Consider the following 25,526-nt stretch of genomic DNA (forward strand, 5'->3'; position numbering starts at 1 on the left):
AGCCTCGGACTTCTGGCCTCAGACCAGGAGATGGGACATTCCTTTCTTCCTAAACCCCCCAGGTTATGCCCCTGTGCTGCAAGGACCCCCAGAGACCCACACACTGGAGGAGGAGGCAGCACCTCTGGACTCAGGAGAGCCTTGCATGCCCAGATCTGGCCGTGCAGAGCATGGGGCCCAGGGTGGCCCCCACAGCCACCCTCCTCGATGACCTGGGGGCAGGTGGGCAACCACCTCCCCAGGCAGCAGCCCCACCCAAAAGGGTCCGGGATGCAGGGCAGTGAGATGGACGGTTCTGCTCTGGGGACTGGCTCCACCCCATCAGCTCATGCAGGGCCCCCCACGCATCTGTGCCCTTGACCCCACCTGCCCCTCTGAGCCCTTCGCACCCAGCCAGGAGCCACTGGGACCCCTCGCCCCTGCCCAGGGGGCACATTGCCCTGGATACAGGCAAATTTTGGTATGAGTCCCTAGGGGAGCGGGACACTGGGCATTCACGGGTGACACCTAGGGAGGACAGGGGCCAAATTCCTCCCTAGATGGTGAGGCAGGTGCCCAGGTGGCCATGCCGGGAGGTACCAGCAGGCCCACAGCCCAGGGCGGGGCTCTTTGAGCTCCTCCTGCCCAACGCAGAAGGGAGGCGCTGTGGGTGGCACCCACTTTCCATCACTAGCAGCTCTAGGCAGGAATACACTGGGAACTGACATAACAGGCACCATGGAACCACAGGCCCCTTGCTGGGAGGAAGAACCATAAGGACAGGCCAGGGGGAAACAGACCAAGAGGCTCCCTTCTGCTCTGAAGGGGAAGAGCCCCACCTGGGAGGGGACCCACCCCAACGCTCTGCCCTTCCCTAAGGGTGCCAACCTTGTCTGTCAACCTCCCCTGGGGTGCTGGATGGGCCAACCCCATGAGGAGCCGAGGACACAGGTCACCTGGTCCCTCATCTGTGACCCTCAGGGCCAGCTTGGGGGTTCAGAGGGAATCAGGTGCGGCCACAGAGCCTGAACAGTCTAGGCATCAACATCAACACTCCAGGTTTCCACAGGGACCGGGAGAACCAGACAGAAACAGGGCAGGTGGACCGACTGCAGGTTCTTGCCAAACATCTAAGAGACATTTGGGGTTTGGAATCACAGATCAGGGCTGTGGGCGGCATCCTATTCCATAGACTTTTCTGGGGAGGAGAGACTCTCACCCTAAGAGAGAAAGAGGGGCCAGCAGAGTCGGCAAGGCCTACCTCAGATGCTGGTGGAGCCCCCGCACACACGTGTGCACACAGGCAGGACCACATATGTACACGTGCAGGCACACTGGCACAGGGGTGCTTCTTAAGTACACAGTTGTGTATATGACATTTCATACTAATATCACAGTTACATAAATTGTGTGACTAGCTAGATATTTTGGAAATAGGAGTGACCATCAGACCTGACCCTCCACCCTGTGGGCCACAGCAGAGGTGGCCACGCTGGGCCTGCCTGGACTGACCTCCAAGCAGGTGGAAATAAGCTCCTGGCAAGCGCAGAACACACGGGTTCAGATACCTCTTCCAAAGGAAGGTCCAGCATCCCGGGGTTGGGGGCACCTCGGCTGTCTGGCGCCCACACGTGCGGTCTCGCTTGCCTGTCCCCACCCCCTCCCCGAGGACACCCAGCAGCACGGCTGCTCTGAGGAGCCAAGATGACACCAGGAGGACACCATCTGGCTGCAGGACCCCCGGCCCCCTGCCCAGAGCTGTGGCGGGTCCTGCCGGAGCCCCCAGCCCCGTCTGGGGCTGCACTGACTGACCCACCCAGGGCAGCTGTGGCAGCAATGAGCCAGGGTACGAGCCCCCAGTGCACACAGCCAACCAGCTCCTTCCACGTTTGCTGGTGTCACAGGGTCTTGGCTGGTGGGACACAGTTATCAAGGGGGTTCCCTTCTATCATCCCTGAGTGCTGGGGCAGGAATGGCTGCAAAGCCCAGAGGGGCTTCCAGGTGGAGGCAGAAGCTAGAGGCCCTGACGCGGCTCTGCCCGCTGACCCCACCGAGACTCAGCACCTAATTACTCCTGCTCCTGTCCCAGGGCTGGCAGAGGATGCCCTGGAGGGGCTACCAGCCAGGCCATGCTCTAAGGGTCAGGGGGACAGCTGCCCGGAGAGGAGGGGACGACACCTGAGACCACAGGCACCTCCTCTGCCTCAAAAAGGAAGACGCCAGGATCCCTGGACGCAGAGGCATCTGTCTTCCCCGGGTCAGGTTAGCAGGGAGATGGCAGAGCCAGGAAAACCCGGCACACAGCCGCCTCTTCACAGGATGAGAGGGGCAATGCCCCACCCGAGGCTGGGGGGACAGCTGGCCCGCCACTGTTGGGGCTCAGGCACCACAGCTGCACAGGCAGCCGAACCCCACTCAGACCCAGGAAGCAGAGTGCACACTGCCCAGAACTCCTATCTGTACCGCGCAGCTGGCAAGGGCCAGAGGCAGCTCACGGCGGGAGCGGTGGCGGGGGGGGGGGGGGGGGCTGGCATCGTCCACCCTTGGTCAGGGTGCCCACAGGTCCCTAAACAAGGTGGGGCGCTGAGCCCAGGTCCCTGCAAGCAGCACAGGGTACAGCGGCCCATCCCTTCCCGGACGGGCGCCCAGGGCCAGTGCTGAGCCATCCTTACCAGCCTGCAAGGTGGGAACCCACATGCACCTCACAGCTCAGGGACAGAAGCCGAGGGGCTTTGTGGAAAGACTTGCCCACCCTGATGATCCCGCAGCCCCAGCCTCTGAGCTGAAACCGGCGAGTCTCTCGCAGCCTTCTCAGGACCAGTGGGTCCAAGCTGGGGCCAGGAAAGGAAGGCACCCTTGCACCGACAGGAGCAGGGCACACCCCACACCTGGGGCCACACCAGAGAGCAGCCCACAGGGCCGGGCAGCAGGGGAGGCCGCTGCCAGGGCCCCATCATCCTGCCTTACCGGGATAGGCCCCAAATCCAATGACAGTGTCCTTACAGGAGACAGAAGAGGACAGACACAGACTGAGAAGAAGTCACGTGAAGGTGGAGATGGGAGCCCCCAGAAGCTGGAAGAGGCTGGAAGGATCCTCCCATGGAGCCTCCGTCTTGGTCTGACTTCTGGCCTCCAGACTGTGAGAGGATGAGGGTCTGCTGTTCTCACCACCCAGGTTGTGGTGATTTGATCTGGCAGCCCCAGGACACTAGCACACCCACCATCCCACTCTAGTGTGGATGTGATGGGGGCAGCCCCCTCCCCAGGCTTCTTCCGACTTCTCTGGTCAGCCCTGGGGGCACACCCTTGGCCCCGGCTTCAATGGACACACCCAAGTCAGAAGCAGAAACGCCCCTCCTTTGATAACTTAGATGAAATGGACCAATTCCCCCCAAATCACAAACAACCAAACTCACCCAAAATGTAATAGATACTGAATAGTACTATAAATTGTCAAAGACGTTGAATTTGCAGTTAAAACTATGGAAGAGAAATGTCCAGGCCCAGGTGGTTTTACTGGTGAATTCTACCAAACATTTAAAGAAAAAGTAACACCAATTCTACCCGATCCCTTCCAGAAAGTAGAAAAGGAGGGAACACTTCCGAGGTCAGCATTACCCAAATCAAAGCCAGAAAGGACAAACAAGAAAATCACAGACCAACATCACTCATGAAATAGAAAATGAGCCAGCAACCAAGTGGGCTCAGCTTCAAAATTTGAAAATCAAAAGACCAAATAAGAAACACCATATAATCATATCAACAGATGAAGAAAAAACATTAGACAAAATTCAATATCTATTCATGATAAACAACAACCACCACCTCTCAGCAAATCAGAACAAGAACTTCCTGAACCTGACAAAGGGCATCTACACACCCACAGCCGCCCCTCTCCCCCATGCCCCTCCTCAGTGGAGAAAACCATACAGCGGTCTGGCTGGGAACCGACCCCTCTGTTCTGAGGAGCTGGGCAAGAGCGGGGAGGGGGCAGACAGTCCAGAAAAGGCAGGACGCCACCACTGTCAGATGGGAGAAGCTGGCAGACAAGCTCCATGTCTCAGCCAGAGCATCATACAAAGGCCACCTCCCCCAGGGCAGGGGCCCCGGCCCAGGAGACACCCCTGTGTCCCAGGGTCTAGTGCTGAACCATGGTCAGGCCCAGGGTGGGCCTGCAGACACCCCCGCCCCCTGGGGTCCTCAGAGGCTGGGTCTGAAGGAGCTGCACCCCTGGTGTGGTCGCCCTCAGGTCCAGGCTCAGCCCGGGTGTGCCCTCCCAGCGGCTCTCAGGTGGGGGACCCTGAAGGGGCGTCAACACATCAGCAGGACCCCTAGGGACTGTCATAGGCGACAGCTGGAGGTGAGAGGCTGGAGCTAGGCCTCGGACTTGCAGGTTCACAGCTCACAGCGTCTAGGCCAAGCGGCCTCCCCACGCATCATTCCAACATGTCAATAACTTCATGGGGATTTTCGTCCTCCTGAGGTGAGAGCTTGACAAGGCCTGTGTATCGGCCGCAGGGCATCCCCCAGAGCCAGGCCCTCCAAGAAGGGCCTTGACTGGCCTGTGGCTTCGGACCCTGGCCTCACTCGGACTGACGTCCAGTGCCCGCGGGCAGCGCTCAAGGACAGAGCTGGGCCGAGGGACCCCAGCCTCCCAGCTCACAGCCCAACGTAGTGTAAACATTTGGTAGAATCTCAGTGAAGCGGCCTGGGCGTTCCTCCAGGGAGGTTTTTAAACCACTAACCTAATCTATTTCTTACAGGTCTTAGCTTCTGACAGTGAGAAAAGGCAAAGGGAAAAATAACAAATAACGAAAAGCACACAGATGTGAGTCTCCTGGTCTTCCTCACACAGGAGAGAAGGAACCCGCCTCCTTCCTGGCTGTTTCCCGACCAAATGTGATTCAAACATCACCTCTCCTGATGACGCCGTTCCTGACAGATGTGGCAGCGGGGACCCTTGTCTCCAGGTCTCTGTCCTGTGGAGACGCCTCCAAACAGGAAAGCGGCAAATCCCCTGACGGTCCCGCGGTCAGGATTCGGCCCCTGCAGGTGACCCGGCCTGCTCGGAGTCTGCACCTGGCCCCAGCCTGACCCCACACAAATGACCGAGGAGACCCCAGACACATCCAGGCCCCCTACCCGGGCACATCAAGCTGACGGCGACCCCCGCACGTCACGTCCAACACCTGACCCTCACCCTGTTTCCCTGCCCCCTGCCCCCTACCCCAGCCCCACGCCTTCCCCTCACAGCCCCCCTCCCCGCCATTGCCTCCACCCCACCCAAAGCGCGCCCCCCACCACAGCTCCACCTGCCCAGCCTGAGCCCCTCCCCCATCCACTCACAAGCCCCCACCTCCCCATGGCCCCACATACGCTGTCATCCCCAGGGGACCAGCCCGGCAGCGGGTCAGCACAGCGCAAATCAACCCGGACCCCGTCCCTTGAACGTACCCACCAGCTCACTCGATTTCTCTTCCCTCATCTCTGAACGGACGCTGGAGACCTCGTGCAGCAGGAAAGCAAGCCCACCACCTGCGGACAATCATACTCAGGCCTCCCCCTCCGAACCGCTCACCTTTCTGCTCAGGGCGCACGCAGGTGGGGAGGGGGCGCAGGGTGGGGGTCCCAGCGGAGAGAGGACGAGCCCCATTGACCACAGCCCAGGCCCAAGCGGGGCCCAGACCCTACTGTGACCAGGGCCCTGAATGCGGGTGGGGCCTGCCACAGGACTTGAAAAAGGTGCTAGGACTCCTGTGATTACCCTCGCCAAGGGCTTCACGCCACCCACCTGAGCCTCGTTGAGACGCCCACACACAAAGACTGCAGCCTCCACCTGTACTGCCCTAGTGGGGCTAGCTGGGCGGGGCCTCACACCCACGGACCTGAGAGATGATGGTAAACAGGTGTGGCTCAAGCCGTGGAATTGTGGAAATCTGTTACACAGCCACAGAAATCTAATTCAGTCACAAAGGAAGCATCAGCGAGTTCCATAAAGTAGAAATGTTATAGAATACTGATCATGATGCAATAAGACCACAAGTTGTTAACAGTGTCAAAAAGCAGACAGAAAAAGACTTTCATGTGGAACAATTTTTTTAAACTATTAACTCTTGGATGAGTGGGGAAATACAACCGAAAGTATAGAATTTCTAAAAAAAATAATGACGTGAAAACACTACACATCAGAATCTATGAAATACATTTAAAGCACTAATCATAGAGCAATTCACAATATTAAACATTTTTATTTAAAAAGATGAAAACAAGTTAAATTCCCAACTCAAACAAAGCTTAGAAAAAGAACTAAGTAAATCAATAGAGAGCATAAGAGAGGAAATAATAAAAATGAGAAGAGGCATTACAGGGTAAAGAACAGAAAAAACACAATTATGATTAGTAAACCAAAATCCTAATTTTTAAACTAACAGAATAGGTCATCCATTAGTTAACTTAATTGAGAAAATAGAAGAAAACCAAAAATAATAATAATAATAATAAGAGGAGGACTTCCTTGGTGGCACAGTGGTTAAGAATCCACCTTCCAGGGCTTCCCTGGTGGCGCAGTGGTTGAGAGTCCACCTGCCGATGCAGGGGACACAGGTTCGTGCCCCGGTCCGGGAAGATCCCACATGCCACAGAGCGGCTGGGCCCGTGAGCCATGGCCGCTGAGCCTGCGCGTCCGGAGCCTGTGCGCCACAACGGGAGAGGCTGCAACAGTGAGAGGCCCGTGTACCGCAAAAAAAAAAAAAGAAAAAAAAAGAATCCACCTGCCAATGCAGGGGACACAGGTTCGAGCCCTGGTCCGGGAAGATCCCACCTGCCGTGGAGCAACTAAGCCTGTGTGCCACAACTACTGAGCCTGCACTCTAAAGCCCGCGAGCCACAACTACTGAACCCACATGCCACAACTACTGAAGCCCACGCACCTAGAGCTCATGCTCCATAGCAAGAGAAGCCACTGCAATGAAAAGCCCACACACCGCAATGAAGAGTAGCCCCCGCTCACCGCAACTAGAGAAAGCCTGCACAAAGCAATGAAGACCCAATGCAGCCAAAAATAAAAATAAAAATAAATTAATTAATTAATTAAAAAAAAACTGGCCCTGTTAGAGATGGAAAACTTAGACCCATTTCCATGGAAGAAATAAAGTTACCAGGAAACACTCAGCCCCCTGTCCCCACAAAAAGGCAATAGGCACAGGTAATTTCATAGATAAATTCTACCAAATCTTTAAGGACCAGATGGTCTTTTTTTTTTTATTTGGAGTACAGTTGCTTTACAATGTTGTGTTAGTTTCTGCTGTACAGCAAAGTGAATCGGCTATACATATACATATATCCCCTATTTTTTGGATTTCCTTCCTATTTAGGTCACCACAGAGCAAGGGACCAGATGGTCTCAAAGCTTTACAAATTATCCCACAGCATTGAAGATGAGGGGAAAACTTTTATATTCTTTTTCTAAAGCAAGAAGAACATTGGTAACCTAACTATAATAAAGACAGTATGAAAGAAGACATTTACAAGCCAATATCACTTATGAATATTGATGCAAAAGCACCAACTAAAACATTGCCCATCAGAATACAACCCCAAACAAGGAAAATAAGACACCACAGCCAAGGGGGATTTATCCCAAGACTCCAAAGTTGCTTCACTATCAGACATTCCAGACATAAAATTCACTATATTGACAGATTTCAGGTGAAAAATCATGATTCTCTCCATAAGTGCAAAAAAAGCCCTGACAAAATTTAATGCCCGTTCCTGATAAAAATATAAACAGTAAGGAAAATAGATATTGATAGATAGATACTTTCTTCACAAAACAAAATATATATACCATTTCCTAAACCCATCACCCCCCTGAACAAGAGATGCTACTGTCAGCACTGTACAGAGGCATTAGCCATTGTAATCAGACAAGAAAAATCAGTGAGGATCATACGAACTGGAAAAGAAATGAAACTTTCTCTATTTGCAGAGGCTATGATCGTCTACCTGGAAAAGCTTAGAGCAATGCTGTGCAATTAAACTTTTTGTGATGATGGAATGTTCCACATCCTCCATGTCCAAAACAGGACCCACCAGCCACATGCAGCTATTGAGCTTTGAAATAGGGCTCCTGTGACTGAGGAACCGAGTGTTTGGTTTCATTTCATTTTATTTTATGTGCATACATACATTTATTTATTTATTTATTTATTTATCTTGGTTGCGTTGGGTCTTCGTTGCTGTTCGCGGGCTTCCTCTAGTTGCAGCGAGCGGGGGCTACTCTTCACTGTGGTGCGTGGGCTTCTCACTGCAGTGGTTTCTCTTGTTGTGGAGCATGGGCTCTAGGCGCGTGGGCTTCAGTAGTTGTGGCATGTGGGCTCAGTAGTTGTGGCTCGCGGGCTCTAGAGCACAGGCTTAGTAGTTGTGGCGCACGGCCTTAGTTGCTCCACAGCATGTGGGATCTTCCCAGACCAGGGCTCAAACCCGTGTCCCTTGCATTGGCAGGTGGGTTCTTAACCACTGTGCCACCAGGGAAGTCCCTGCACATATATTTTTATCAGCAATGGGCATTAAATTTTGTCAGGGCTTTTTTTGCACCTATGGAGAGAACCATGTGATTTTTCTCCTGAAATCTGTCTATATAGTGAATTTTATGTATAGAGTTTCTGATAGTGAAGCAACTTCGGAGTCTTGGGATAAATCCCCCTTGGTTGTGGTGCTTTATTTTCCTTATATAGGGTTGTATTCTGATGGCCAATGTTTTGGTTAGTGCTTTTGCATCAGTATTCAACAGCTACAAGTGACTATCACATTGGACAGCAGGTCTGGTCATAGAGAATCAATGGGGAAAATTGACTCAAACAATAAGCGAGTTCACAAAGGCATGAAATTATCACACAGAAATCCAGAGCTTCATGTCCACACAAAATAACTCCCATCAACATCAGACACCAAGAAGATGAAACACTTTGGAATTAACCTAACAAGTGTGCAAAAGTCATTATTGGGACAATTAAAGAAATGTGAGTACAAATTGCAGATTAGAGAACACCTAGTATTGTATCGAGGTTAACATCCCGATTTTGACTTATGCTTCGGTCATAGGAGAATGAACGCCCATGTTTAGGAAACACACCCCTGGAATATTTAGGGTTGAGGGGGGCACCATTATGCAACTTAATCTCTGAAGACAAACATAGGAAACATTGACTTTTGGGTAATCTGAGAGAAAGGAATGCAGGATTCACTGACCTATTTTTGCAACTTTTCTCTAAATGTGAGATCATTTCACAATAAAAAGTTAAAGAACTGAATTATAAATGCCACGCTCTATGACCTGGCACTTCCTTGCAGGAACTTGGGTCACACTTGTGCCTGTGAGAACAGCTTCTACGAAGAGCTTCTCTGTTATGTCCAATACTTTCTACTACATTCTAACATCACTAAATTATGTGCGTCCTAACACGGCGGCTCCTTACATCCACCAAAGAAGGGCCGGGCAGATGGAGACAACCCCCCACACACAGACCACAGAAGGTGCAGAAGGGTGTGTGTGTGGAGGGCTGTGGAGGGCTCTGTGCACACAGAATGTCCCCAGGACACCGAGAAACGCGGGGTGGCCATCTCTCGGGGAGGAACTCGGAGCACTGGGGTGGGGAAAAAATTCATGTTTCAGTACATATCCCTGAAAATTAAATATTTAAAAACTTAAATAATTTTGATACTGTCAAATACAAGATGGTACAGCTGGAACCCTGCTATGGGCTGAATTGTGTCCCCAAAAATAGATGTTGACATCCTGACCCACAACATCTCAGAATGGGACCTTGTCTGGAAACAGGGTCTTTGCAGATGTAGTTAGTTAAGATGAGGTCTTACTGGAGCAGGGCGGCCCTAATCCGCTAAGACTGGTGGCCTTCTAGGAGGAGGAGGCAAGACACAGCCGTATGAAGACGGAGACGGATGGGGGATACGTCCAAAGGCCAGGACGCCAAGGGTTGCAGGCAGCACTAGAAGCTGGAAGAGGCAGGAGAAGCCTCCCCTGGAGCCTCAGAGGGAGCGGCCTGATCTGACTTCTGGCCTCCAGACAGTTAGGGGACGCACTTCTGTGGTTTGAAGCCCCAGCCTGTGTGTTAGGCAGCCCTGGGAAAAGTAACACAGACCCTGAAAGCAAACAGGCCTGAGCCCAAGGTGCAAACATCAGCCCATCAGCCAGCCTGCAAGCTCCGGCCCAGGAGCAAGGACACCCCCTCCCTGGTCGGTCCCTGTCACAGGATGTAGACTTGGCCCCACTGCTGTAGCCAGAAACCACCTCCGGTTTGTCAAGTCCAAACGTGGGCTCTTTCAAATGCTAATTGGGATGCATAGGGGGCTCCCCAAAGGAAAAGAAATAATGGGCAAAGCAGGGCCCTAAAGGAGCTGTGAGGGGAGAGAAGGGACGGGAGGCAGACAGGAAGCAAGGACACGCAGACAGGGGGTCTGCACACACCGTGCCACGTCTGTGCGCTGCCCGAGGGGGTGGGGTCCAGACCAGAGAGCGGCGGGGACGGCGACAAAGAGCCCAGCAGAAAGTCTAGTGACGGCAGTGTCCAGCACAGGTAGGAACTCAGCCGCACCGACGTTTGCAGGGCGACCCCAGGTGACCAGCCCTGCTAAGCAGAGTTGTGTCCACCAAGAGAGGACTTTGTCAGCCCCGGGTGTCACTGGGGTCGTCCACTCACCGGAGGAGCCAGGCAGGGCCCCGCTTCACACGCAGATGCAGGAGCAGGTGCCGCGGCCAACACGCCTCACCCTGGTTCCACACATTAGTGTCTTAGCTGTGCCGACATGCTCACACACATACACACATGTGCACACGCACACCCCAGCTTTGAGGAGCCCTTCTGCCTCCTTATTCACTTACTCCCAGACCAGCTTTGCCCTTTCTAGATGGGTCAGAACAAGGCAGGCATCCTTACCAGGGACAGGAGCCACAGAGCAGGCGTCCACAGCCGCAGGGCTGTGAGTGGTTACGCCGGAGGACCGAGAACAGAGACTCTGACCAGCAGGACTAGGGTTCCGCTGTTGAGGTAGCGAGTCACTCACACACACAGGCAGAAATTCGAGGGAGGCTGTGGAGTTGGGTGGAATCGGGAGGCATATGGGTGTGAACTCAGTTTCAATCCAAGTGGCTACAGACCAAAGTGCACAAACGTGTGTGTGCACGTTCACGTGTTCCTTAGCTCCGTCCAAGAGCATCTAGAGTACTTTCCAAATCCTACCTCTCACTGAAGGCACCAGGCTCTGCAGAGTGGCCACGTCCAGGGCTGGGCGGGGACAGAAGAGCCTGAACACCTTCAGTCCAGAGTAAGGATAGACCCACAAAGAGGGGCTCCCACCGGCCAAGGCCCAGACTCTGGGGCAGGAGCATGAAATAGGACATTGAATGAATGAATGAATGAATGAATGGAGAGTCCAACAAGGAGCAAGACCTTTGGAGTTCTAAGGTTACGGCGGGGGAAAGAGGCATGGCGGACACGGTGCTGATGGACCATCACAGTGAACACTGCCAGAAACAAGCCACATGGAAATCACGCCCTCCCAATCCTGCTTAGGTGAACACGCGTGAACCCCGTGTCCTGAAGCAACATTAGACACACCCAAACTGAGGTCCCCACGAGGCCATAGTCCCCGCTCTTCAAAAGCTTAAGGTCACCAAGTCCAGACAGAGGGGACGGAGATGTTCGCATGCTGGCCTGTCTTCCAGGCCCACCATGCATCATGACTGACACAGGATCCACCCAGGTGGGCTTGGGGCGTGCTGACTTGTCATAGCGCCTTCCCTTCCCAAAAGACCCTACAGCACAGATTAGCTTTTATGTTGAATTTGCTTTGGCTTTTCCCTAAGAACTTGGTGACCCTCCCTCAGCACAGAGACCTCCCAGAATCCAGGGGGCAGGACCCAGAGGGAAGACCTCAAGGATATTTTGCTCCAGGCAAGACCTCTGCTCTCAGAGGCCGGGCGCGGGAGGTCTGCCTTCGGAGCAAGTTCCTCCCTCCCAGGGGTGCAGGCAGAGCCACAGCTCTGGGCCAGGGCCAGTGTCAGCTGTGGGCCAGGGCCAGGGTCAGCTCTCAGAGAGAAGACCCTTCCTTTCTTCCCAGCCATCTGACCTACCCCAAATGGGCACCCCTCACAGTGTTTTCTAGGAAGCCATTTCTCCATCCTCTGGTCCCCTGCGGCATCGAATGGGACCCCTGAGGCACTGTCACCCTCACTATGGCCAGGGCGGGGGCGCGGCGGGGGGGTGGGGGGGACAAGGAACCTGGTGTGTTTTCCGGGCCGGTGACAATGAAAGCAGACCTCCCCTAAACCCGACAGCCCGCTCGGCCCCTCTGCCTGTGGGGACTCACCCCGCGTGGCCCAGGCTGGGGCTCCAGGCAGCACCGCCAGCTGGTGGAGCCGCAGCTCCTCCTCCAGAGTGTGCCCCCAGGCCCATCCTGCCTGCTCCCCACAGCTGCCTGGGGCAAGCTCGCTGCTTCTCTTCTCTGTGTGTATTTTCTCTGGAGCCCGACCCATGGGCTTTTCTGCATTCTCTTTGAGATAAAAATCAAAAACAAATCTTTAAAGACCATCTCCAAAAACCACAGAATGGCTGGAATTAAATAAAAATAAAGCTTGTGGTTTTCCTTTCAGGAACTTCCTGCTTATCTGAAATGCACAGAGTCAGCAGCACCTCGGAGCCCGGATGGAGGTTCCCGGGGTCTCAGCCTTGGGATGGGGGTCATCCCAGCAGGTGACTGGCCACCCTGTCCCGGTGTGCATCACGGGAGGGGGACAGTGGCCAGACCTGCTGGCCTAATGCCAATGTACACGTGTGTGCAGTCCACGTGGGGGCTGACGAGTGTCCCCAAATATCCACATCCACCCTGATCTGTGCCCAGACTGTTCTGTGTTCTTATGAGACGGTCGGACATGTGTGGGCACAGAAGAATAGCTCGGGAAGACAAAGTTTATTAGACTCAGGGGTCCTAGAGATGAGGCCACACATGCAGGGCCATGGGGAAACACCCGAGTGGAAGCAGGAGTCAGGGGGAGGCCTAGGAGAGCCTTTATCAGTTCCGGGGGCGCTGGGGTTGTCCCCAGCTGTCTGGTCCCTCTTCCTGGGTGATTAAGGGCAAGGGGGAATGTTGGCACCGTGTGTGAGAGGTGGATAAAGAGGTGGTGTGGGGTCTGGAAGCAAAAGGTTTCTTAAGATGTCAAGACATCACAAGGTACAGAAAATTGTAAAACATGATGAATACAACCTGAATATCAGGTTATGACATTATTTGGAAACGGGGTCCTTGCAGACGTAATAAAGTGAAGGATCTTTAAGATGAGATCATCCTGGATCAGGGCGGCCCTCAATCCAACGACTGGAGTCCTGACAGAGGAGAAACCACGCAAAGATGGAGGTAGAGGCTGGAGTGACGCGGCCACAGCCCAGGGACACCTGGTGCCCCAGAGGCTGGACCCTCCCCCTTCCAGCCCCCGAGAGCCTCCACAGGCAGCGCAGCCCTGAGACACCTGAATCTCTGATTCAGGCTCCAGACTGCAAGAGAACCAGTGTTGTCTCGGGCCCCCAGTTGGTGGTGATTTGTTGTTCCCTGAATCCGCGGTCCCAGAAACATTCCAAGGGATTTCGGCATCATCTTGAAACAGCCTTGAGAAACCAATAAAACTGTCCATTAAACTTTCCTTTCAGCTGCCATGAGAGCACCTTTGGGACGACATTAAAATTTGGGGGCAGGAGGACGGAAAGGATGCTTTTTGGTGGGTGCTGTTAGTCTGCCAAAACTGGCACCACAGAAGGATAATCGGGAGGTTTTCACCTGGAAAGCCTGTCGTTTATGACCAGGTCCTTCTGACCGCGTCCCGGACCACAGGTTCCTCCCAGGCGCCAGGTAACACATACTGGGATCCGCCCACGTCTGAATACAGCACAAAAATCTCCCTTGTTGCAAGTGGAGAGCTTTCCCACACGATTAATTTAAGATGCCGGGACACATGGGGGCGAGGCATCTGAAACCTGCTCAAGATCTCTGCTGAATTCCACGTGGAATTTATGCGTATCTACGGATTGCCAGGAATAGATCTATCATACTAACGACTGCAGTCCTTAACAGCACTCACACACATCTAGTGGCAAGTAACAGAACTGCAGAAACAAAGGGGAAAAGGAGAATCTGGCAGCTTTAGAAGCAGTCTTGTGCTCATCACAAAATTCCCACCTGTACTTGTCTCTCCCTACCCTGAAGATCACTCTCTTAGAATGTATATTCCACGCAGCCTTATCAGCCAGGAAGACTTTGTCATACTTTCTGATCCACGTTAGTACTGTGAAATAAAAATGAGTTTTATTTTTAGAAAATTTTCCAAATGCAAACCATAACATAAAATTTAATGTGATTTTTCTTTCAGGCCATATTGTCTCAAAATCCTGACAGAGCCTCCTAGAGGTGGGGGCCGGGTACCCATCTGAAAATCACTCTTCTGAGAAAACTGACTTAATGATCATGAAAAGATATGGACTGCTTCACACACTTGCGTGTCATCCTTGCACAGGGGCCGTGCTAATCTCTGTATCGTTCCAGTTTTAGTGCACGTGGTGCTGAAGCCAACACCATGTGGAATTTAAACCAACACTCGCATGAATAACGCCGATGTCCGCGCCCCCTGTAAACAACAACCGCCTTAGGGGGCTTCCCCAATGTGTTTCATCAGCTCCTCCAGACCAATCTAAGTCTTAGTTTTTGTGCAGAATAATCTTTCTTCCTTGTATTGATGCGGGAAGAAATAATAGTTGTTTTCACAATTCACCATCCATACACGGTAACAGAAGACAGTCGCCTATCAGAACACAGCTTTGCTAAAAGTGGCTGGTTGGGAGGCAAACTCCTAATTGTACTTGGATGGGACAGTGGGTTAACTTTGCCAAGAAGGAGAGTTTGGAAGAGAAAAGAAGATACAGACAAGGAATCAGATTAATTTCTTTTGTGCAGCAAAATATTCTATCAGCTTACGGCTATAAAGTTCTAACAACTAACAAGCTTTACTGAAGAGAAGAAAGAAACCACACACTGGCCAACATGGAGCCCAAGGCCCAAAGCTGTCTTCGACTTGAAGAGATTGGAGCAAAAGCAAAGTCACTCGTGAAACAAAAGCAGAGAGGCTCGAAGGGAGCTGCACACATCAGTATTTTCAACGAATAAACATCTGCAGGCACCTGTTTGCTGGGAACCAAGAAAGAAGAGCAAAGACTTTAGAAAAAAGCAGGGAGTGAGGCGCGGGCCATGGGGACTAAAAGTCATCTAATTTTATCTGGCTTCTTTCCAACGGCAAAATCTAATCCATCATTTTCTCTGGGTGAAAGCTCTTAATGAGAATTTAGAAAGTGCAACTGAAATTCAGAATTCTCTGGGGATTCTGCTGGGAAGATATCTAACAGCCACACAAAACTCACCGCAGCCAAACCTGTCAAGAGAACAGACCACGTGGGAAGCCGTGGGGCTGTACCGTGGCTCCCGGACCTCCGTGCCCCTCGCCACCACAGGAAACATCCTCCTCCTGCTGGGGAGGAGGGGTTGGCTCCTCTAAGACCCCAGCTTACAGCTCTCAGCTCGTGAAACCCTATGGGAAGGGCCGGATGGAGAGAAGCGGCCTCTCAGCACCACACACTTGCACCCTTGACACCATCCCCTGTCCTCACTCGGACAGATGGGGAAGGAGTCTCGCTGGTCTCCCTCATGCAACCATCACACCTGTCTAGTTCCGGACTTTTCCATCACCCAAAATGAAACCCCACACCCATTAGTAGTCACTCCCCACCCCCTCCCCCAGCCCCTGGCACCCGCTGATCTGTTTTCTGTCTCTCGATTTACCTGTCCTGGATGTTTCACACACAAGTGAACTCATGTCATGTATGTGGCCCTTTCTGTCTGGGCTCTTTCACTTAGAATAATGGTTTCAAGGTTCATCCACATTGTAGTGTGTCAGCACTTCATTCCTTTTTACAGCGGATGATGCCCCCTTGTACGGATGACCACGTTCTGTTTATCCATCATTCGTCAATGGACACGGGCTCTTTCCACCTTACGGCTGCAGTGACTGTGCAGGAATGACCGTGGGCAGGCAGGTATGTGCTCAGGTGCCTCTTTTCAATTCTCGGGTGTGCACCCAGGAGTGGAGTTGCTGGGTCACCTGGTAACTCTGTGCTTAACCTTCTGAGGAACCTCCAGACTGTTTCCCACCAGCCATGCACGAGGGTTCCAATTTCTCCACATCTACGCCAGCACTTGTCATTTTGCATTTTTATTATAACCACCAGAGAGGGGGCAAATGGTATCTCGTGGTGGTTCTGATTTGCATTTTGCCAAGTATCTTTTCAGGTGCTTGGTGGCCATCTACCTATCTTCTCTGGGGAAGTGCATTTGAATAGTCTTTCTCCTGTTTCCACTCGCCTTTCTGTAGCCCTGTATGTAGGAGGCTTGGGCGTGCAGGGTCCCAGTGCTCACGTGAGGCTCGCAGGGTCGTCCAGCATGCCCTCCAGTACACAGGCTGTGACCTTTGGTCAATGTTTGGAAACAGGGGGAGGGGTGATCTCAGCCTTTTAATGATCTCCTGGGTGTTCCCTTGTTAAGGATCTTTGATCAAAGGACATTATCATCCAGTATATTTTATATTTTATTTTCTCCTGGGAAGAAATGGACCCCAGTAATCCCAGAGCATAAGGAATGACCCAGAGGTCAGGTTGACACCTCAAGCCGAGTAATGTAAGACAGCAGCCAGGGCTTCCACACCATTGAAACCTGAGCCCACTGCCACCTCCAATCCCGGAGAGGGTTTGAAGAACCAAAATTCAACTGAAAAAGCCAGAAAACACGTAGTGATACCAGATGTCACCATTAAGCTTATAATAGTGACAAATAATTTTTCTACCACTTCCAAGTTGTGCCACCACGTCCATTCCCTGCACCACGAGCTCAGTATCTCCTTAATTTTCCGCCTTTGATAAACAGGCAATTCGGATTTGTTTCCACAAAAGCAGGGCCCACGCAAAATTCTCAACAGATGTACTCCAAGCACACACGATGCTAGAGAGCCGTGTTAAAGCATTTTGCATCTTAACTCTCTTACGTTCTGGAGTGTCTCGCCCTGAAAAACCAGCATGATTTAAGGGAGCTCCCAAAATTCAGAAAATATGTTCTTCTGTATCTACGTGAAAATACGGGTATGACCTCTCACACTTGCAACCTGAACATTAGGTTTCCAATGATAAACATTCTAAATCATCTCAGCAAACCTCCGCCCAGCACATCTGCACCTGGTTAGGGTGTGGCTTCCAGAAGGAGGGGCAGACGTCCTGCACGCAGGTTGCTCCCAGCTCCTCCTGAGGGCAGAGGTCACCAGAGCTGGCTGAGGCCCAGTGGCTCCTGTTGGCTCAGGTGATGGAGCCGATGGACTCACTGTTCTCTCTGAGCGCCAAGGAGATGACAAGTTCAGGGTGCAGTGGGAGCACACAGCAAATTCCCCTTTTGTTTCCTATGTGGGACATTTTGAACCGAATTTAAACCAAACACAGGAAAAAGCTAAAATTTTTTTCAGTTTTCTGACACGTGTAGCCCCCAAGACGATGACGCATCGCCCGCCCTGTAGAAGGCACGCCCCTCCCTTCTCTACAACCCTTACCTGCCTTCGCTGGGACCTCTCTTCTCACTCACCTTCCTGCCTGACAATGTTTTGTTTCTGATGAAAAGCCATCTTTTGTCTGCCTAGGGGATCAATCTCCATCTTCCCACTCATTCTGGTGAGTTTTTGAGCGTGATGTCACACATAAGGGGAGGAGGGGCAGTCCCGGCTCCTGCCCTCACATCCCCATGCCCCCTCCACCCGCATCGCCTCACCCCACCTCCATGTCTGGCCAAGTTACGGAGCCTCTGTGGTGAAGGAAGCTGTAGGGTAGGAAATACCTTTTCCTTTACCCTCTCACGTTCAGTAACTGACGTGTGTGGACTAAACTGACAACAGATTTAACAGAAGAAAAAAGTTCATTCATATGCACATGGGAGCCAAGAAAAGTAGCTGGCTCAGTAAATGGTTTCAATTAGATGCTTATATACCTAATTTAATAGGGGAAAGGGAGCCGGGAGAAAAGCCTTCCTACAGGAAAAACAAGTCTCTTTAGGAAAGAGAAACGGGTTTTAAGAGAACAATTGAAACATAAAAAGGTATGTGATAATGTCTCCGAGAAGGAACTTGGGATAGGATTTATTCACAGTATCGCCCCTGGAAGCAGACAGGCCCGACAGAAATTTACAGCAGCCTTATTTCCCAGAGGTTGCTCTTATTCAGATGAGGGACGCTCCAGAAAGGCCTCTTTCTGCATCTATTGATTCTCGAATGCCTTCAGCTCAAAATAAACCTCACGCCAAGGTGCTATATTTTGGCTCGGCATATCCTGATCCCCTTCACGGCCCTTAACCACACGTTTGCCCTGTCACCCAGCACTGGCCAAGTCCCCGGGGTCTGCAGGACTCGCTGCTGCACAGGCTCCATCTGCTCTTTCCACCAAGACCAGGCCCAGCAGATCTTTTAAGGGCCACTCAATCTCCCACATGATTAGAACACCCAGTGAAGAAGGAACCAACAAGGGAGTGTGGCCCCCACGGCAGCCTGGGAGCCCGTTGTGGAGCAGAGGAGAGGAACCGTGTCAGGTCCTCACTCCAGGAAGCCGGTGACAGAGGTGAGGAAGCGGGTGGCCAGACATGCCAGAGCCTCCCCCAACCCAGGCCGAGCCGGTGGCCCACGGTCCATGATACCCTAAGTACTGGTCACAAGAACACCCTCTGACAGAGACCCTTCAGCTGGCTGCTTCCTGGAACCCTGGCTATACCGATGCTGCTGAGCGGCTTGGATAAGCATCCTGCTCACATGTGCTGCCTCCCCATCACCTCCAGCATCCCGTCGCTCCAGGGTTTACTCTTCCAGTGAAACCATGGTTGTGTTTAGAGCCTCTGATAAAGTTTTGCGACAATAACAAAAGACAAGATTTCTGTCCTGATACATCAGATATTCTTCCACTTGGAATAAGATGAATAAATTCCCCTCCCCTTCCAAAATAAATAAAGACACAAGCATTCTTAAATTCCTATACAAGACATGTGCTTGGAAATGCCTGAGACCTAAATATTTTGTCAATTCAGTACGTACTGGGGCACCAAAAAAGACCAAGCAGCGAGTCCTTTTATGATCCTCTAAATTATGTTTTGACTTTTGAGTTTATACACATCTTGTTTGTTTTTACACGGGACCCATTATATTCCTTCATATGTGTTTCTTTTCTAATATGAGAAAAACTAAGGAGATGAAATGGAATGTTATTACATTACAGTCCCACATGTTTCCACAGTCAAAGTCAGGTGGTTGGAAAGAATGGAGCTAGGACTGGGTCTATGGGATGGCGGTCTGGCATCCTCTAAATGAGTCCCGGCAGTTAGGAGTAGCTCCAGGACCTGGTTCAGTCAAGGCTGAAAAGTCCATCATCAACATCACCAACATCATCATCACCATCATCAAAATCATTGTCACCATAATCATCACCAATATCATCATCACCACTATCAGCACCACCATCATCACCATCACCATCATGATCATCATCACCATCACCACCATCATCATCATCACCACCATCATCATCATCACCACCATCATCACCAGCACCACCATCATCACCACCATCATCACCACCATCATCATCATTGTCATCACCACCATCATCAAAATCACCTTGGGGGCTTCCCTGGTGGCGCAGTGGTTGAGAGTCCGCCTGCCGATGCAGGGGACACGTGTTCGTGCCCCAGTCTGGGAAGATCCCACATGCCGCAGAGCGGCTGGGCCCGTGAGCCATGGCCGCTGAGCCTGCACGTCCAGAGCCTGTGCTCCGCAACGGGAGAGGCCACAACAGTGAGAGGCCCGCGTACCGCAAAAAAAAAAAAAAAAAATCACCTTGGGGTGACACTTACACAGCACTGACCATTAGCCCCTTCCATGATTTAATTTATCTAATCCTCACACCCTGTGGGGTTAACCCCAGTCCACAAGTGAGGAAACGAGGGCACAGAGAAGTTGAAGCCACACAGCCAGGAGGAGACAACACCAGAATGTGAACCCCAGCAGTCTGGCTCCAAAATAAGGCCCATCCCTGAAACACCAGACCATTTGTGAGCCCAGCTCCCAGGGCACAGAAGGCTCCTGGGAGCATGATCAGCAGGGGCCATCCTGCTTTCCTTTCTCTTACCTCCCTCTGTTTCTTACACAGCGAGCTCTGAGCTCTCCAGCAGTGAAATGGGGTAGCCTGTGTCATGCACAACCAAAGCACCTCTGACCCTCACTAGGGAGGGAGAAATGAGGCGTGTGGATATTGAAATGGGAAGGTCTGGCTGTTCACCCATGGCTGAAGCAATCCAGATGAACCCAACTCAACACCTGGTTTGCTTTTCTGAAGACAAACAACAAAAAGTTCAATTTCTGGGGGGCAGGGCTGGTTCTGTTTCTGCTTTAAATGCTAAGCAGATTCCTCGGCTGGGCGGCCATGGGGCGAAGAGATGCACACAGGTGGAGGGTCTGGGAGAAGCCATGAGCCAACAGAAAAGAAGGGTCCGGAGACCGTCTCTCAAAGGCAGCAAGAACCTCTGCGACCACATCCTGCTGCCCGGGGGGTGGGGGGGCTGCCTCGGCGGGTCCTGCAGATGGGAAGACTGCCCATCAGCTGTGCCTGAGAGACAACAAGAAACAGAGGCTCATTAAGAACATTTATGAAAAGCCAGGAGCCTCGATCCTCACTCAGCATCCTCACTCATTAAGGACATGTCAGTGGAGAGTGGAGCCAAACATTCTTTTTCTAGGAAGGAAACAGGCTTTTCCACAAACCAGTTGTCACCAGGACAATGAGGGGTAAGGCCCAGACTGCCATACGGTTCCAGGCTGCTCCCACCCCAAGTGCTGGGAAGGTGACAGGGACAGCCTGGAGTGGGGCCCCCACCTCCCAATCCAGCCCAGAGTATCCACCAGCCCCTACAGTCACCACCTCGTCAGTGCACACACCCATGCTCCCCAACACCCCTCCTGCCTGCTCCCTGTGGAGCCTGGCCCTCAGCAGGAGCTGGTCACCCATGACTAGCACCATCGGGGGCCTCAGAGCCTCATGGGGATCCTGAGGGGCAAAGCAGGTGAAAGCAGTGGCTCAAGGCCCTGAGGCCAGAGTGAGGCCTCCCAGAAAAGCCAAAGGGGGAGTCTGAGGAGACGACAGCCTGAACTCACAATCCCATTAGCTCACCTGAGAGCAAGCCCAGCGGGGAGACAGCAGGCTGGTTGCCCACTGGATCCAGGGAACATGGGCTGAGCTGGGAGGGCATGTGCTCCCCAGACAGAGCTCAGCCACCAGGACCAAGGAGTCCCTCACCAAAGCAGAGCCTCGGCTCCCCCTGAGATGAGGCCTCAGACCGGAGGGGCTGCAGGGCTCCTCACCAGGTGCTCCCACCAGATGCTCCACCAGATGCTCAAGGGTATTGGGCCTCCATCTCCCTCGGCCCTGCTTTGCTGTTGCTGCTTCTATGACACCACATGCTCTCCTGGCCCCGGGCTGCCATCCCCTCAGGCTCTCGCCCCTTCCCTCTCTCTTTCTCCCTTTGAGGAGGACAGGAAGGACCCTGTTCAGTACCTCTAGTCCCTCTCAATCTTAGGGGAGGGAAGCAGGACATACAGAAAGGTCGTGGTCCGAGCAGCAGTCACCATCTCTCTGCCTAACCATGAGAAAAACATCTGACAAACCCCAGTTGAGGGGCACCCTACGAAATCCCTGACCAGCACACCTCAGAATGGTCAAGGCCATCAAAACTAAGCCAGAGACCCTATCCCAGAGGAGCCCAGGAGATGTGAGGACCACACATCACGGGGGCCTGGCACAGGAAGAGGATGCTACTTAACACTGTGTTGGCGTTGGTTCATAACCGTGATGAGCGCACCTCACAAGCGCAGAGGTTAGTGACGGGGGGTGCGCAGGGCAGGGGACACACAGGGACTCTGTCTTTCCTGCTCAGTTTTTCTGTAAACCTAAATCTGCTCTAAGAAAGTTTTAATTAAGTCTATACTTAATTTTTTTAAGTAGCAAGATGTCCCCACAATCACAGCAGCCCAGTCTCTCCATAGACCCCAAAAGGTGAAAGGACCAAGACCCTCACAATCACCAGTCTCTGACACAGACGGTGTCCTCTGGGAATCTCAAATATCTGGGCCTCAGCAAGACCAACAGGCAGAGTAACCTTGATTACAAATCAGATTTCCACAAGCTCATTTCTCCTCATAAAATTATACTAAATATTTTATGACTGACCCCCCTTATCTTCAACAAAAGGAATCAAAAAGCAGCAAATTTGGGCTTCCCTGGTGGCGCAGTGGTTGAGAGTCCTCCTGCCGATGCAGGGGACACAGGTTCGTGTCCCGGTCCGGGAAGATCCCACATGCTGCGGAGCGGGCTAGGCCCGTGAGCCATGGCCGCTGAGCCTGCGCGTCCGGAGCCTGTGCTCCGCAACGGGAGAGGCCACAGCAGTGAGAGGCCTGCGTACCGCAAAAAAAAAAAAAAAAAAGGCAGCAAATCAATGGGGACAGAACACCAGAAAGGGCATGAGTCAACCATACGTGGTTCACGAGGTGGGTCCAGGGTCATAGGGCTGCAAAGAACTATATGTTCTCACCCCTGACCTCTTGAAAGGGTACAGTGGGATATTCCAGAGGCTACGTACCTGACAGGCAAAGTCGGAACCGACTCAGCAGAAGCAGAGCCAAGAATGCAGCTCCTTTAAGAGATCTGCACAAACATAAAACGATGGGAAAATAATGCTGTTTTTCTTTAAAACGTGATGTTTACATGTAGTGGATTTATTAAGGAGAGTTAAGGGGTCCTGAGACCGAATTTGAAAGCTAGGTCCAGCGTTTGCAACGTAGGGAGGTGATTGCATGGGCCTGTGGCTCCACCTAGTGCCAGGCAGGGGACACGGGTGGCCCAGCCAGCCGAGGATGGAGCCACCTGACACCACCATACAAAGTCGTGGAGATTCAAGAGGTATCTTTTTGGGATTCGGGTGAATGTAACATGAAACTCTGTCCTGGCAGGGCTGCTGGGACCCTCCTCCGAGATGCAGCTCCACAGACCTCGGCACAAGACCGGCTCAGAGCCTCCAGACACCGCGGGGAGCACTCTCACCCTGCCATTGACGCATTTGCCCGTTAGAGATGGGCCCCCCAGAAGGTGGGACTTGGCTACCTGCACAACCCAGGCCCTGCCCAGGACCAGGCCAGGGGGCTTAAGGAGGGAGGGGCTGTGGAGGAACAAGGAGAGGCGGCCTCCAAGTTAGAACTCAGGGACTCACCAAGATAGGGTGGCAGTGGGGCCCCCTGTGGGTGTTGAGCAGCACCCCTAGCCTCCACCCCCCAGACGCCACAACTACTCCCAGTGGGAGCCGCCATCTACACCCTAGCAGATGGTGGTGGGGCAAGATTGGATGTGGATCCCAGGAGACCAGCTTCACAGGTGTGCAAAAGGTCACGGCTCCTTTGCTGTGCCTTGATTCACCAAATTTTGTCTCCAACACGTCCCTCTCCCTTCCTGCAAGCCTGCTCTACTTGCTGTCCAAGCCACAGGCCACCGGGACAGCGCCCCAAGTCCTTAACTGACTCATGCTGGAATACAAGCTTTGTCCACCGTCACCTATCTTCCCAGCCTGTAAGTTTTACACAAAACTGCCTGGTGTCCACTCCATGACACACCTCAAAACGCACCTGGAACAATAATTAAGTGGCTAGCTCAGGTTTCCAGAACAGCCCTTTAGGAGGGAGGGAGGGTGTCCCTCGAAAGGGGCAACGTGGGGAGGGGAGACTTGAGAGGGAGGACCTGAGGAAGGGTCCTGAGAGGGGGGGACCTGCGAGGGGGGACATGGGTGGGGGGACCTGAGAGGGAGGACCTGAGAGGAGGGACCTGAGGCAGGGGACCTGAGAGGGGGGACATGGGTCAGGCAGAGGCACCCTGCCGGCTCTGTCGCCTGACTCTAACATCGCCCCTTTTTTCACGGAGTCCCGCGGCCGTTCACGCTCACCAATGCTGCCGTGAGGGTGTCCGGCCCCCTCAAAGGTCACCTACCATAACTTGACAGGAGCCTGGGAAGCCAGATCAAGGGAACACCTGAGAGTCACAGACGTGACAACACCGGCTCCCTCCACGCCACACTTCCGCCCTGAGGACGCCATCGCCCGGCTCCAAGATGGCGGCGCCACGCACGACGTCGTACCACAGAGGCCCCGCCCATCAGCCGGAGGGCGGGCCCTCTGAGCGCTCCGCCCCCTCCGCGCTTCGACCCGGAAGGGATCTCCCAAGCTGGCAGCGAGCTTCCAGTGCTACAGGCAGTTGAAAAAAGGGCAGCGGCGGGGATCGTGGACCTGCCCAGAGTTTGGCGGCCCGGAACCTCCTGCAGGGCCTTCCCTCGCGGAGCCGTACAGTACTTTCTTCATGATAAACACCCCACGTTAACACCAGTAAGACCGCCGGAAACCTTTGTTTGGCTCAAGCTTTCTAGATAAATGAGCCGTCAGCCTCCGTGCTAGGAGTCCTCGTCCAGTAAGGACTTTTGATAACGACATCTGTCGCGCGGGGTTTCCTGCCGAAATCCTGGCCTTGAGTGGAAGCCCACTGACCCTGTTCTACGGTCCCGGCGGCCGAGCGGCCAGGGCCCCGCGGTGCGTGGGCTCCTCCCGAAGCCGAGTCCCAAGAGCAGATTTGTCCTGGGTGAACCCGAGCAGCGAGCCTGGCACATCCTGGGGCCGTGAGCGTGGGGAGGGCCCGGCGGGTGTGCCCTCGGTGCCGCTCCCGCCCGTCTCCACCCCGCGAGCTCCGCTGCCCAGGGCGCGCTCCTTGCGTGGACTCCCGTTGGCTTCGTCCTCTCCCGTGTCACATGACAGACGCTCCGCCCCCCTCCCCGGGAGATTTAATTCCGGGGGTGGGAGGGGTGTCTAGATTCCTGTAACTCTAGTGTCTGCCTCTGAGGCTTCAAGTTCTGCACCCCATCTGGCCAGAGCAGTCTGCACAGACTGCATCTCCAGGTGGCAGACACGACCCAGGGGAGGGAGCCCCACGCTGGACCTGGGAGGGGTGAACGTCCACAGTCCCCATGGAGACCTCACCCCCTGGCACAGGACAGGGGTCCTTTCTGGGAAGAGAGCTTTGTGATAGTTGAGGGTGCCCATTCACTCACTTGCACTGTGCAGTCACCAGAGCTTCTGCAGCTTCTGATGAAATGAGCAGATGGCCAGGGATTCCAGGTGTTTGAGGGAAGTCACTAAATGAATGACACAACACCCACAGAAGAGGGTGGGACCTGGGCAAGCCCCAGAGCCTCAGTTTCCTGCTCAGCACAGGGGCCAGTTCATCAGACTACCCTAGACGGCGAGTGATGCTGGACATTGTCCTTGCCTTGGGAGG

At 53.2% G+C, this 25,526-nt stretch overlaps 1 long non-coding RNA gene and 1 other non-coding gene across 2 annotated transcripts in view; both read right to left on the bottom strand.

Moving 5' to 3' along the window:
* LOC113626389 (uncharacterized) overlaps positions 1–25,202 on the bottom strand; it is a 39,059-nt gene extending 13,857 nt beyond the window's left edge. Inside the window, exon 1 of the long non-coding RNA XR_003435138.1 lies at positions 24,192–25,202. This is a non-coding gene — a long non-coding RNA (uncharacterized LOC113626389). The remainder of the gene's footprint in view (positions 1–24,191) is intronic.
* LOC113626645 (U6 spliceosomal RNA) lies at positions 14,516–14,619 on the bottom strand. Its single transcript, XR_003435201.1, has one exon. It is a non-coding gene; the product is annotated as a U6 spliceosomal RNA (small nuclear RNA).
* Positions 25,203–25,526: the final 324 nt, after the last annotated feature.

The sequence above is a fragment of the Aethalodelphis obliquidens genome, unplaced genomic scaffold, assembly GCF_003676395.1.
Source record: "Aethalodelphis obliquidens isolate GAN/ISIS:26980383/991018 unplaced genomic scaffold, ASM367639v1 scaffold18, whole genome shotgun sequence".
NCBI lineage: Eukaryota > Metazoa > Chordata > Mammalia > Artiodactyla > Delphinidae > Aethalodelphis > Aethalodelphis obliquidens.